Source organism: Otolemur garnettii, unplaced genomic scaffold (assembly GCF_000181295.1).
Source record: "Otolemur garnettii isolate 467f Iridium unplaced genomic scaffold, OtoGar3 scaffold00016, whole genome shotgun sequence".
NCBI classification, from domain to species: domain Eukaryota; kingdom Metazoa; phylum Chordata; class Mammalia; order Primates; family Galagidae; genus Otolemur; species Otolemur garnettii.
Window position 1 is genome coordinate 19,010,308 of NW_003852411.1, and position 11,573 is coordinate 19,021,880.

An 11,573-nucleotide genomic window follows, 5' to 3' on the forward strand; every position below is an offset into this window, starting at 1 on the left:
GGATTCCAACCCACCACCTTAGGTGTATGTGGCTGGCGCCTTAGCCACTTGAGCCACAGGTGCCGAGCCTAGAAATGTTTACATAATTTCAATTAAGGGCGCCAGCATCACTCTTTTTAGTACAAAAAGGGGGGATAGAAAATTAGGAAAAATTTTATTACAAAGACCTCAATTTGTGAGACTTAACAGGTCTCCCAAAAGAGTGAAGAAAAAAACAAAAAACAAACAAAAAAACCCTGTGCTAACATGATTAGCTACATCATTCAACTGGTGTGAGCCATCTGGAGCATGTCGCATCTGGACTTTTATCATGCTGTATGGGGTGCTGTTATCTTGTGGAGCAGTGCATCTAGAATGGCTAAAACCTTTCAAAATGACAGGACAACATAGTTTACACATCAGAAGCATAAATGAGGAAAACAGTATAGCAATGACAAAATTCATATGTATTTTAGATCCTCAAAATTCTCCGTCAACCATCCAGAAGTACAAGTGATTATTTACTATAGCAACTTCATTACCAACATTTCCAAAATTTTCCATACACTTCAGTGATGAGCTATTAAACAGTTTTTGTATGTGTTGTTACCTGGGCAACACTCTAAGAGGACTTTTACCTTTACAGAACTAGTGGGTCAAAGAGAAGCAAGGTTTCTTAAAATCAACCGTACATCACTTTAATTAGAAGGAGTGTGAAATCATCAGCAGATCTGAAAACTGCCACCAGTGCTTCAATTTGATTAACAGACATAACTTAACCCTCATTTATCTTCATTTCTAGGCACCCAATTCTCCTATGGAACAAGAGGTAAGCCCCATCTCAGTCATACAGGCTGTCAAATACATAAATGCTAAAATCCAAGAATGTTCTTGGAGTACAAAAAAAACTACCAATCCTTCACAATTGGATTTGTTCTGAAATACCTTGCTGCCCTAAATTCTGAAAGCTACTCAGCTCAGCTGTGGTTCTACATTTCTGCCTGAACTCGCCCTGCCTTCAGAACTTAAGATCCAGTCATTTAGAAATTACATTTTAGAAGGCCCTTTGAAAAGACTTTCAAAACTGCTTCCTGTTCTGCTATAGCCAATTTAAGGCTATTTGGCAAAGCAAAAAACACTGTATCCCTTCACAAAAAAATATTTTCCCTTTCCAACAGTTTTAGGATTGGTAAAACCCAAGGTTGTTTCCCTAATACTAATAATTTCTCCCTTTATCTTTTACTCTAAGGGTACTTAAGTGCTCTGTGGGTGATATTTTAATCAGAAGCACAGCATATAAAGCTTGTTTAATGTTAAGAAGTACTAGATGACTCCACAGTCAAAAATGAAAGATAAGCTGAAATACAGAAAGGAAAACTGGCATTCTAGGCTCTTAACCATCTGGTGCTAATTCACTTTCTTGCCTAGCTATTTCACTTCATTTTTCTCTGTCCATTCCTCTATACCTCTGATCATATTGGCCTCTGGCCCTACACCAGAAAGGCTTTTTCTCCATACTAATTGTCCTATTTCCAAATGTCCAAATTCTACCCATTCTTGAAACCATAATTCTTTTTTTTTTTTTTTTTGGTAGAGACAGAGTCTCACTTTATCACCCTCAGTAGAGTGCCGTGGCATGACACAGCTCACAGCAACCTCCAACTCCTGGGCTTAGGCAATTCTCTTGCCCCAGTCTGCCACAATGCCCGGCTATTTTTTGTTGCAATTTGGCCGAGGCTGGGTTTGAACCTATCACCCCACCCACTGAGCCACAGGTGCCACCCTCTTCAAACCACAATTTAAATTTCACCTCTTCTCTTATTCTTACAGCTAAGTAATCTCTTGTTCCTTTCTAAACTCTTGTAGTATCTTATCTTTATCTCTTTACCAACCATCTCTTTCAGCCTTTCATTATCTTTGTTTCCAGATTTAACCCCCTACCTGAGCATAAAGTCCCCAGGGATTAAGGTCCCTGCCTTATTCATCTCTATTTAAACTATTTTAACACCAATGCTTTGCACATATTAAGCACTCCTACTTAATTAAATGAATGGCCTGGGTTAGGAAAGAAGAGAAGACTACTAGAAACAACTCCAGATTAGGAGTCTAGAGCCCTGGCTTTGCTAATAACTAGTTATATGACCTTGGACTTTAGGCTTTTAGTATGTTCACATGCAAAGTTAGAAGGGTAGTGCAAAGTTACCAGTTTGTTCGTTTTTTTAACTATAGGCTATTATCCAGCTGGATATAAATTAATCTACAGGTCAAAACCCAACATTTTTTAATGAAACGAAAAAAACAGAATATATTAAAATGTGCTATAAGCAGTGCTGCACTATAAATATTTAACAATTAGCTATGCAGGGGCTGGGGGGGCTGAGGTGTATCATTTGCTCATTTCCTTAGAATAAATATTCCCACCATGACCCATTTCAAGCTACCAGCATCATGTCACTGAACATCTGTAGAGCTAAAAGGGAAGGGATATGCACAATTACTCTTACAAGCTATTACAACCAACTCAATAGGGTCCTGAAAAGGTAAGCATTATTTCACTAAACTTTCCTTTCAACTTTATTTGTATGTATGCATGCTGAATCAAGATATAAAATGTGTCACAGTCAAAAGAGTGTAATGAATGTTCAGCTAAACAAGCCCCTAGTCTCCTCCAATGTTAACTGTATCATTCAATAAATCTCAATTCTGGTTATGTATTTAGGCTCCCCACCAATATTTCTCTTTCAAAAATGAAGGTAACAGGGGTTAGGCACCTATAACTCAGCAGCTAGGGCACCAGCCACATACACAGGAGCTAGCGGGTTAGAACCCAGCCCAGGCCTGCCAAAACGATGACAACTACAACCAAAAAATAGCTGGGCGTTATAGTGAGTGCCTGTAGTCCCAGCTACTTGGGAGGCTGAGGCAAGAGAATCACTTAAGCCCAAAAGTTGGAGGTTGCTGTGAGCTGTGACACCACAGCACTCTACCAGGTGATACAGTAACACTGTCTCAAAAAAAAAAAAAAAGAAAGAAAGAAAGAAAGAAATGAAATAATGGAACTGGGCACAGTGGCTCATGCCTGTAATCCCAGTACTTTGGCAGATCAAAGTGGGAGAATCACTTAAGCCCAGGAGTTCAAGACCAGCATGGGCAACATAGTAAGAATCCATCTCCACAAAAAAATTTTTTTAATTAGCCAACCATGGTAATGTGAACCTGAAATCCAGAAGCTAAGGAAGGACTGCTTGAGGCCAGATGACAAGGCTGCAGTGAGCTATGATTGCGCTACTCTACCCTACCCAGCCTGGGTGACAAAGAAAGACCCTATCTTTGAAGAAAAAAAAAAAGAGAGAGAGAGAGAGAGAAACAGATGTCTACTGATATCACCAGAAGCCGAATAAATTGCAAGAAGTACAAATTTGGTTTAAGGAAAATTGCCAAGGGCCAAGATTCTCAGGCTTTGTTCAACCATACACACCAGAAAAATACAACACATTCCTAATAGAGTAGCAATGGCTCACTTAACAAAGGGTGGTTTGCTGGGGAGAAGAAATTTATAGTATAAAAAAAAATCCAAGTTAACTGTGGCTATGGTATTTGTTCCCATGCTCCCACCCTACTGAAAACCCAGGTATAGAGAAAAACCAGAGTGATAAAAAGTAAAATTTCCATGCCTGATGTTTCCCAGTCAAATTCCATGTACAAGCTTGGGTCCTTCAATGGGATCTCCATTACTAAGAATCCCCTAAAGTCCCCAACCCCATTCCACAGACCAGTACCAGTTTATGGCCTATTAGGAAACAGTCTGCCTCTGTCCCATTCTCCCCCAAACCCCTATCTGTGAAAAAACTGTTTTCCATGAAACCAGTCCCTGGTGCCAAAAAGGGCGGAGACCACTGCCATACTAGAACTAAGTTTTTGTCATGGCCCACAGGCATGTAGTACTTGTTGAATTTAGAATAGGCAAAAAGGAAAATAATATAACAAACAGTTGTTAGACTTGATATTCTGGGAAAATAAGGCTTTTGTTGAAAAAAACTTTCTTTTTTTTTAATTCTTATTTAAGCTTACTAAACTGGATAGGAGAGAAATTTCTTGAATATATTTTTGGCTATACTATGTCTATCACAACACAGCCTGTAACCAGATTTTTCATGCTGCATTTATAAAGAATTGTGTTTTCTATTTTGAAGGCTATTTATAAAACAAGACAGCTCAGAATTCAAGTATACTAATAACCTCAGCCCAAATCGACCTCTAAATCAAAAGAATATATGCCTAGAAGTTTCCCAGGAAAAATCCCCCAAAATTACACCAAAAAACACCCAAAGATGACCAAAACAAGTGTCAACATGAGCATAAATAAGCCATACTCAAATAATTGTGGAATCCCATCTGTTGAATAACAGCAATTTGTAAAGTAAATGAAGAAAGGAGATGCATGTTCTGCTTAATTCATTAACTCTTCCCTATAATGGTACACTGATGTTCACATACTTATACTCAATTCAAATACTGCCCATAAAGTTGAAATTATTCCCCATTCTGAAAAGCCATGAGTAAAGCAATATCTTTGTAATCTCAACAAAATTCTCCTTTAAAAATGATGTTTTACCATAACTCAGGCTCCAGTCTGTACTTTCTGCCTCCCCTGTTTGTGTGGCAGATGCTCATTACACTACTTCTGTATGAAATCCCTAAGCTGTCTTTTAAACACCAGAAGCTGGAATAGCCTTGGGCTGCTGGTTATCCTCAGAACCCAGGGCTGACCTATTTATATAAGGCAAGAGTTATAAACATGTAGCAATTTATTAAAATGTGTGAAACATAAGCAAAAATGTTCTGTGTCTGGGAATCCCATAGACTATAATATCAACTTCTTTCTCCAAACATTCTCTATCCAGTCATAATCATCACCACACCACTTGAGACAATGGTAGGCTGGAATGCAGTCACAGTTCTTTGTCCCCCAAACAAGAAATGTTTACTCTTTCACTACTACTCTCTTTAAAGTTGATCTGTTGAATCCTGGCTATCTCCTGAATATAACATTTTTACTTGGTAGAACAGAATTCCCTCTTTTGACTACTCCACAAGAATGGATAAAAGGACTTCCAGCTTTAATCCTATATCATCTGGGAGTTCAAACACAGTAACTGTGCAATTTCAAGTCTGGGTTGAGACAAAGAAAAAAAAATTAAGTACAGTTTTTAAAAGTAACAAATTTAGAACTGCTGAGCTGATAAACATGAAAACTCTTATTTCACGTGGTTAATAAAACTGTCATTCAAAAAAAAGAATGTTATAAGTGCTAGGTAAAAAAAAATTATCTAAATCATGAAATAACTATAAAAAAAACAAAAAATGCTCAGAACATTAAAACTATAACATAGAAATTCCCATCAAATAACTTAGGTCAAAAAACAATTCAAGCTCAGCACCTGTGGCTCAAGCGGGTAAGGCGCCAGCCAAATATACTTAAGGTGGCAGGTTCGAATCCAGCCCAGGCCCACCAAACAACGATGGCTGCAATCAAAAAAAAAAAAAAAATAGCCAGGGGTTGTGGCGGGCGCCTGTGGTCCCAGATACTTGGGAGGTAGAGGCAGGAGATTCGCTTGAGCCCAGGAGTTGGAGGTTGCTGTGAGCTCTGATGCCATGGCACTCTACCCAGGGGGACAGGACAGCTTGAGGCTCTGTCTCAAAACAAAAACAAAAACAAAAACAATTCATACACTTACAGTCATATCTTTATAAGTTGGTTTGTATATTCACTAAATGCCCCAACAGTACTGAGACTTATTATTTTGTTTCCAGCTTTCTAGAGTACAAGGTAGAGTACATAATACAATATGTTCACATATAAGCTCTGCCTGGCTTCATCTACTTCTCTCCAGATGATTAACAATACATAATATCAAAGCATATCTTGAACTGATCAGCACAGTCATTCAAAGTCTTAGCTAACCCCACAAGCAGGTGAACAATTAACACAATTTGTTGATAATGTAAAACGTTAAGTTCATCTAGTCTTTCTCCTTTACAGTCTCATTGTCAGTTTCATATATAGGATGCTCCACTGAGATAAGGAATCACAGGCCAGTTTCCCAGTGCTAAAAGCTTCTGAACCCTGTTTTTCATGGGCAAAATCCACTTCCAATTTGACAAGCAAACTTCATGTCCATATATCTTCTGACATCATATCTACTAGAAGTATATGTAGTATATGTAGAAGTATAGAAAATGCCAAATATAAACATTACTGTGGGGAAAGTCAGGTTTTCACAAAACTGTACTTTCAGAATTTTAACAAGCAAATGCTTACCTCCCACCATGCACAAGAAAAGTTAAACGTACTAAAAATCCCTAAGCCTTCCACCGCCAAAAATGCAGGCCTTCAAAGAAGTTTCCAAACTGCGCTTAAATTTGTCAAGCAAGCAAAAGTTCTTCTCACCATTAGTGTAATGAGCTTGGCAACTGAGTTCACTTATATGAAACCATCAACTCCGCAAGTGAGTTAAGTTTCACCTAAATTTTAGTCGCCTTTCTAACCTATCTGAAAAGTCCAAGAAGAACACACAAACACCTAGACACTTGCCCTAGTATGAGAAATGAACTCTTGTCAGTTCAGCCCCTTGAACCCAACCACCTCCCTCTGGCGGGTGGCCCCTTTCCACAGGCTGACGCACTGCCCAACCCTGTACTTGGCGACCAGTGCAAAGTACTAGCCCCGTCTCAGAAACTTTGAGTCAGTTATCAGGACACTGAGCCTCCACAGCACGGGACGCGAGGTGGGATGTGGGGGTGTTTGTCGCGGCTCAGGCGGTCAACTTTGAAGCAGAGCATTCCTTGCAGGTAGAGATCTGCCCGGGACACAGCCCATCCCAGACTGCAAAACCGCAAGCATCAACAGCAGGAAAGTGCTCGGCGACGGACGGAAAGGCTGAGGGAGACACGGTCACGAACAGAAGCCTGCGCGTGGGCTAATGCCCTAACCACACGCCCCCCGGACGCAGGGCTGCTGAGGCTGCGAAGCCGACACAGCCACAGCGCAGAGCCGGCGGCGGAGGCGGCAGCAATGTCAGGAGGGCACAGCTGGAGGCTGCGGCCACGGGCGCCAGCACCCCGCCCCCAGGTAAGGGCGCCGACCCCGCCCGCCCCGGCTGTGGGAAGCGGCCACAGGGAGAACCGCGGCGTCCGTGAGGCGGCCGACCGTCCCGAACCCGCCCCGCGCTCTACTCCCCGCGATCCTCCCGCGTCCAGGTCCCGGGCCGGGGCCGGGGCCCCACCTCAACCCTCCGCAGGCTCAGCCGCGGCGCCAACACCCCCGGGCAGTCCCGGCCCGCGGCCCCGAGCCGCCGGGCCTTCCTTGGGCCCCCAGGAGGCCGCCCTCGCCTCACCTCCTCACGTCTCCGCAGGCGCTGCCGGAACAACTCCTTCAGGCGCCCGCTTCCCACCCGCCGCCCCGCGCTCTGCGGCCGGGCCAGTCCCGTTCACTCCGCCGCTGCCAGAGCCCTGGGAGGGCGGAGGGAGCGGCGAGGGGAGGGGAGAAGGGATGGCCTGGCAGGAAGAGGCGAGGGAGGGGGCGGGCCGGGGAAGCGGCGGGTCGGGAGCGCGCGCGTCGAGGACCCTCGGCGCGGCGTGCGCGCTCCCGAGAACGGAGATGCCTTCTCTGCCCGGCGGCAGCGGCGCACAAGTGCCTACGCGTCGCTTCTGGCTGTGGTTGCGCGAGGAGCTGAGGAGTGAGGACCTGACAGAACCCGCGTTGTTAGAGCGGGGACGCGCCGGGGCGGGTGCTCGTGGCCCTGACAACCTCTCGAGGGCGGGAGGCGGGGGGCTTTAACCACGCCCGCGAGCCCGGCCGGACTAGGATGCGTTCTGCCGAGCGGTTACTGCGTTCTGAGACAACTCTGAATTGGGGAAGATGGTTTTGATGTTTTCATTATTAATGCTCAGTAATCTTCGGGGAAGTCACTTTAAAGAGTACGAACTTTTTCACCAATTATTCTGTGCTTTTCTGTCTAGGTGTCTGAGTGCTTACGAAGTTAATTCCATCTGTGAAATTCAGGCGACAGGGAAGGGGGAAATAGGTGAAGGATGAGCAGGAAAGCGAAAGGCACTGTTGTGTATTTTTATGAAGAAATGTGCCCTCGTTTTCACCTTTTTATCCTATGGGGTCATAGATTCCGGACTATAAATTAGATAAAGATAAAGTCATCTCTTTTTTAGCTACAAATATTGTACCAATCCTTGTTTAAACTGTGGATATCCTTAGCTCCTGCAACCGGCAATAACCTGTAGATTTTCTGAATCTCCATAGCGCTTAGTTTCAGTGAGTTTGAGGCATCTAATATATTCAAGCTTATCTTTGTTAATCTGTGCAGTATTTTATCCCCCTATAGCAGCGGTTTTCCCCTTTCACCGGGGTCGCCTAAATACATCCTGCATATCAGATATTTACATTATGATTCAAAACAGTAGCAAAATTACAGTTACGAAGTAGCAAGGAAAATAATTTTTTGGTTGGGGGTCACCACAACATGAGGCACTGTATTAGGAAGGTTGAGAACCACTGCTAGAGAATCCTTAACGACCTGCTTCATTCATTTTGTATCTTCCATGCATCGTGCCTGAAGTACTCAATAAATGTGATTTTATGAATGAGGGAATATAGTGCAGCAAGAGTTACCTGAATGTTCAGTGATGCGAGCTTTAAAATTTCCTTAGTTTAAAATTCTCCCTGCTATCCCACTCCAATTCCCCTGCTTTCATTTCTCCACCCATATCCAAAAGCTACTCTGAGAAATGTGACATTTGTCCAAAGAGCCTACCCTCCCGAGTTCCTTTTTTTTTCTTTTCCTAATGTTAATGTCTAGACTATTATATCAGGAGTATTGCAACTGTTTCCCCTACCTCAGGGGCGTCCAATCTTTTGGCTTCTCTGCACCATGTTGGAACAAGAAGAGTTGTCTTGGGTCACACATTAAACACACAAACACTAACAAAAGCTGATGGGGGGGATGTCATGTGCATAATTTTTGTGATATCTGACACCACAGATAAGCAAAACAGTCTTCAGATAATTCTCATGGGGCCTGCAGACCCCTACTGGGCTCTGTCCCAGAAGATCCTTTATTAACTTCTCTATACTAAAAGCTTACCTAGCCCTAGGCATGATAATAAATATTGGAAGTTTTGATGGTATTTAATAAAGTTGGAGTTGGAATAATACAAATCATCCACTGATTTCTGAGACATGCAAGATTTTTTTAATGACAATAACAATGTTTAACATAAGGACTGAAAACAAAAACTCAAAGAACGAATGAAGATAAATACATTTAGAAAAGAAATCAGACAATTGCTGCAACGAAATATTAAGCAATAATAATAGTAATAATGCAAAGAAAGTAACATTCACGTTGTCAGAAGTATGTCTATTATAGAATACTTTGATCAGTTAACTTCTTATTTTGTTTTTTCCAAAGTCTCAAAAAAATAGACAACTAATATTTATAAATAAAAGTAAAAGATAATTTCAAAAAAACATCATACCAAATCTTATAGACAATAGAAAAATACTTCAAAATCATTCTACTTAATCTGGATATTAAAATTGGAGAAAGTATATTATTATAAAGGGGAAATTACAAGCATATTTCACTCATAAATGAGGATGTAATATGATAAACGACATATTAACATGTTGAATTAAAAATTAATGTTTAAGTAATGTACTTTGGTCCAAATTAAATGCAATTTATATGAGAATTAGTCACTATTTTCTTTCTTTTCTTTTTTCTTTTCCTTGCCCACACCCCCTCCCTCCTTCTCTGTCTGGTCTCCCCTTCCACCATGCCACACCATGTCATTAATTGTCTTCATATCAAAGTTGAATACATAGGATTCTTACTTCTCCACTCCTGTGATGCTTCACTAAGAACAATGTGTTCTAACTCCATCCAGGTTAGTACAAATGCTGTAAAATCTCCATTATTTTTGATGGCTGAATAATATTCCATAGTATATATATTCCACAGCTTACCAATCTATTACTGGGTTGAAGGACATTTAGGCTATTTCCACATTTTAGCGATTGTAAATTGGGTTGCAAGAAACAGCCTAGTATAAGTGCCTTTATAATAAAAGGTTTTTTTCCTTCTGGATAGATGCCCAGTAATGGGATTGCAGGATCAAATGGGAGACAAGCAAGATTTTAATAAATATGCCAACAAGTAAGTACTGAGCCTCTACTGAATAAAGTACTATCAAAGTTATCCTGGGCACCATGAGGAAGTCGACAGCTGAAAAACCCGTAATTTCTGCCTTCTTATATTAACTGGAGTGAAACTTTCCGACAAAAAGGGCAATGCTGAAGTAGTAATAGGCATTCAATAAGAAACTTAGCCAAAAAGAAACACAACTATTAAATGATGAGACCCAAACAGCCTTTATGTTCCCAAAATTCAGTTCTATATGTCTGAAAGCAGTAAGAGTGCTGTCATTAGTTAATTCTTCTATTTAAGGGGAACATGACATCTCAGTTACTATGATAGGATCAATCCATGTGCCACCTTTCTACAAGGAAAAATCCTGTCCCATGACCACATATCACACCTCTAGTCACCAGGGACCGTTCTGTAAAACTGAACTTTTCCTCTCAGTAGAACCAAAGAGGAGTCACAAGAGTACCTAGATAAGAAATGAGTCACAAGAGAACCTAGATAAGAGACAATGAAGGTGATTTGGTACAAACTTATCCTAACCACCAGGAAAACAGTTCTATGCACATGCCAAAGAATTTTTTTTTTTTTTATTGAACGGTAACTATGTACATTAATGCACTTCTGGGGTACAGTGTGGGGTTTTCACATGCAATCTGAAATACTTCCATCAACTGGTCAACACAGCCTTCATGTCATTTTCTCAGTTATTGCTTTAAAACATTCACATTCTACTCTTAGAAAGATTCACCTGTACCCCTATAAGGTAAACCTCAGAAGTAATCCCTCCAAACTCCCTCCCTCCACCCATTACCCCCTTTCTTCTCCCTCCCCCCTCCCCATATTCTTAGGCTATTTGGTTATAGCTTTCATATAAAAAGGTTTAAATTAGTTTCATAATAGGGGTGTGTACATTGGATATTTTTTCCTCCATTCTTGTGATACTTTGCTCAGAAGAACATTCTCCAGCTCCATCCATGTGAACATGAAGGATGTAAAGTCTCCATCCTTCTTAATGGCTGCATAGTATTCCATGGTGTACATATACCACAGTTTGTTGATCCATTCATGGATCGATGGGCACTTGGGCTTCTTCCATGACCTGGCAATTATGAATTGGGCTGCAATAAACATTCTGATACAAATATCTTTGTTGTAATGCGATTTTTGGTCATCCACATGCCAAAGAATTAATAACAAAGCATTCCTCCCACAATGAGTGCTGCTCGCTTCTCTCTCCACAGTGGCTTTATTTGCACTAAGCATATTCTAGCAGCCCTGGGCCAAGAAAGGACAGAAGCTCTCACTTTGAGAGAAGGTGCTATAAGATATTCTAGCATGATTCATAACATGACAGAAACTGGTGGCCCAGGA

The 11,573-nt window shown here is 41.4% G+C and overlaps 1 protein-coding gene across 5 annotated transcripts in view; it reads right to left on the reverse strand.

The window, feature by feature from the left end:
- The window catches only part of RABGAP1L (RAB GTPase activating protein 1 like), a 665,252-nt gene extending 657,704 nt beyond the window's left edge, over window positions 1–7,548 (reverse strand). For 2 of the 5 annotated variants that reach the window (XM_023510844.1, XM_023510848.1), the window contains exon 1: window positions 7,377–7,548. The gene's annotated coding sequence lies outside the window, so the exon portion shown is untranslated. The remainder of the gene's footprint in view (window positions 1–7,376) is intronic. The other 3 variants (XM_023510846.1, XM_023510845.1, XM_023510847.1) reach the window with 2 other exon arrangements.
- Between the last annotated feature and the right edge of the window lie 4,025 nt (window positions 7,549–11,573).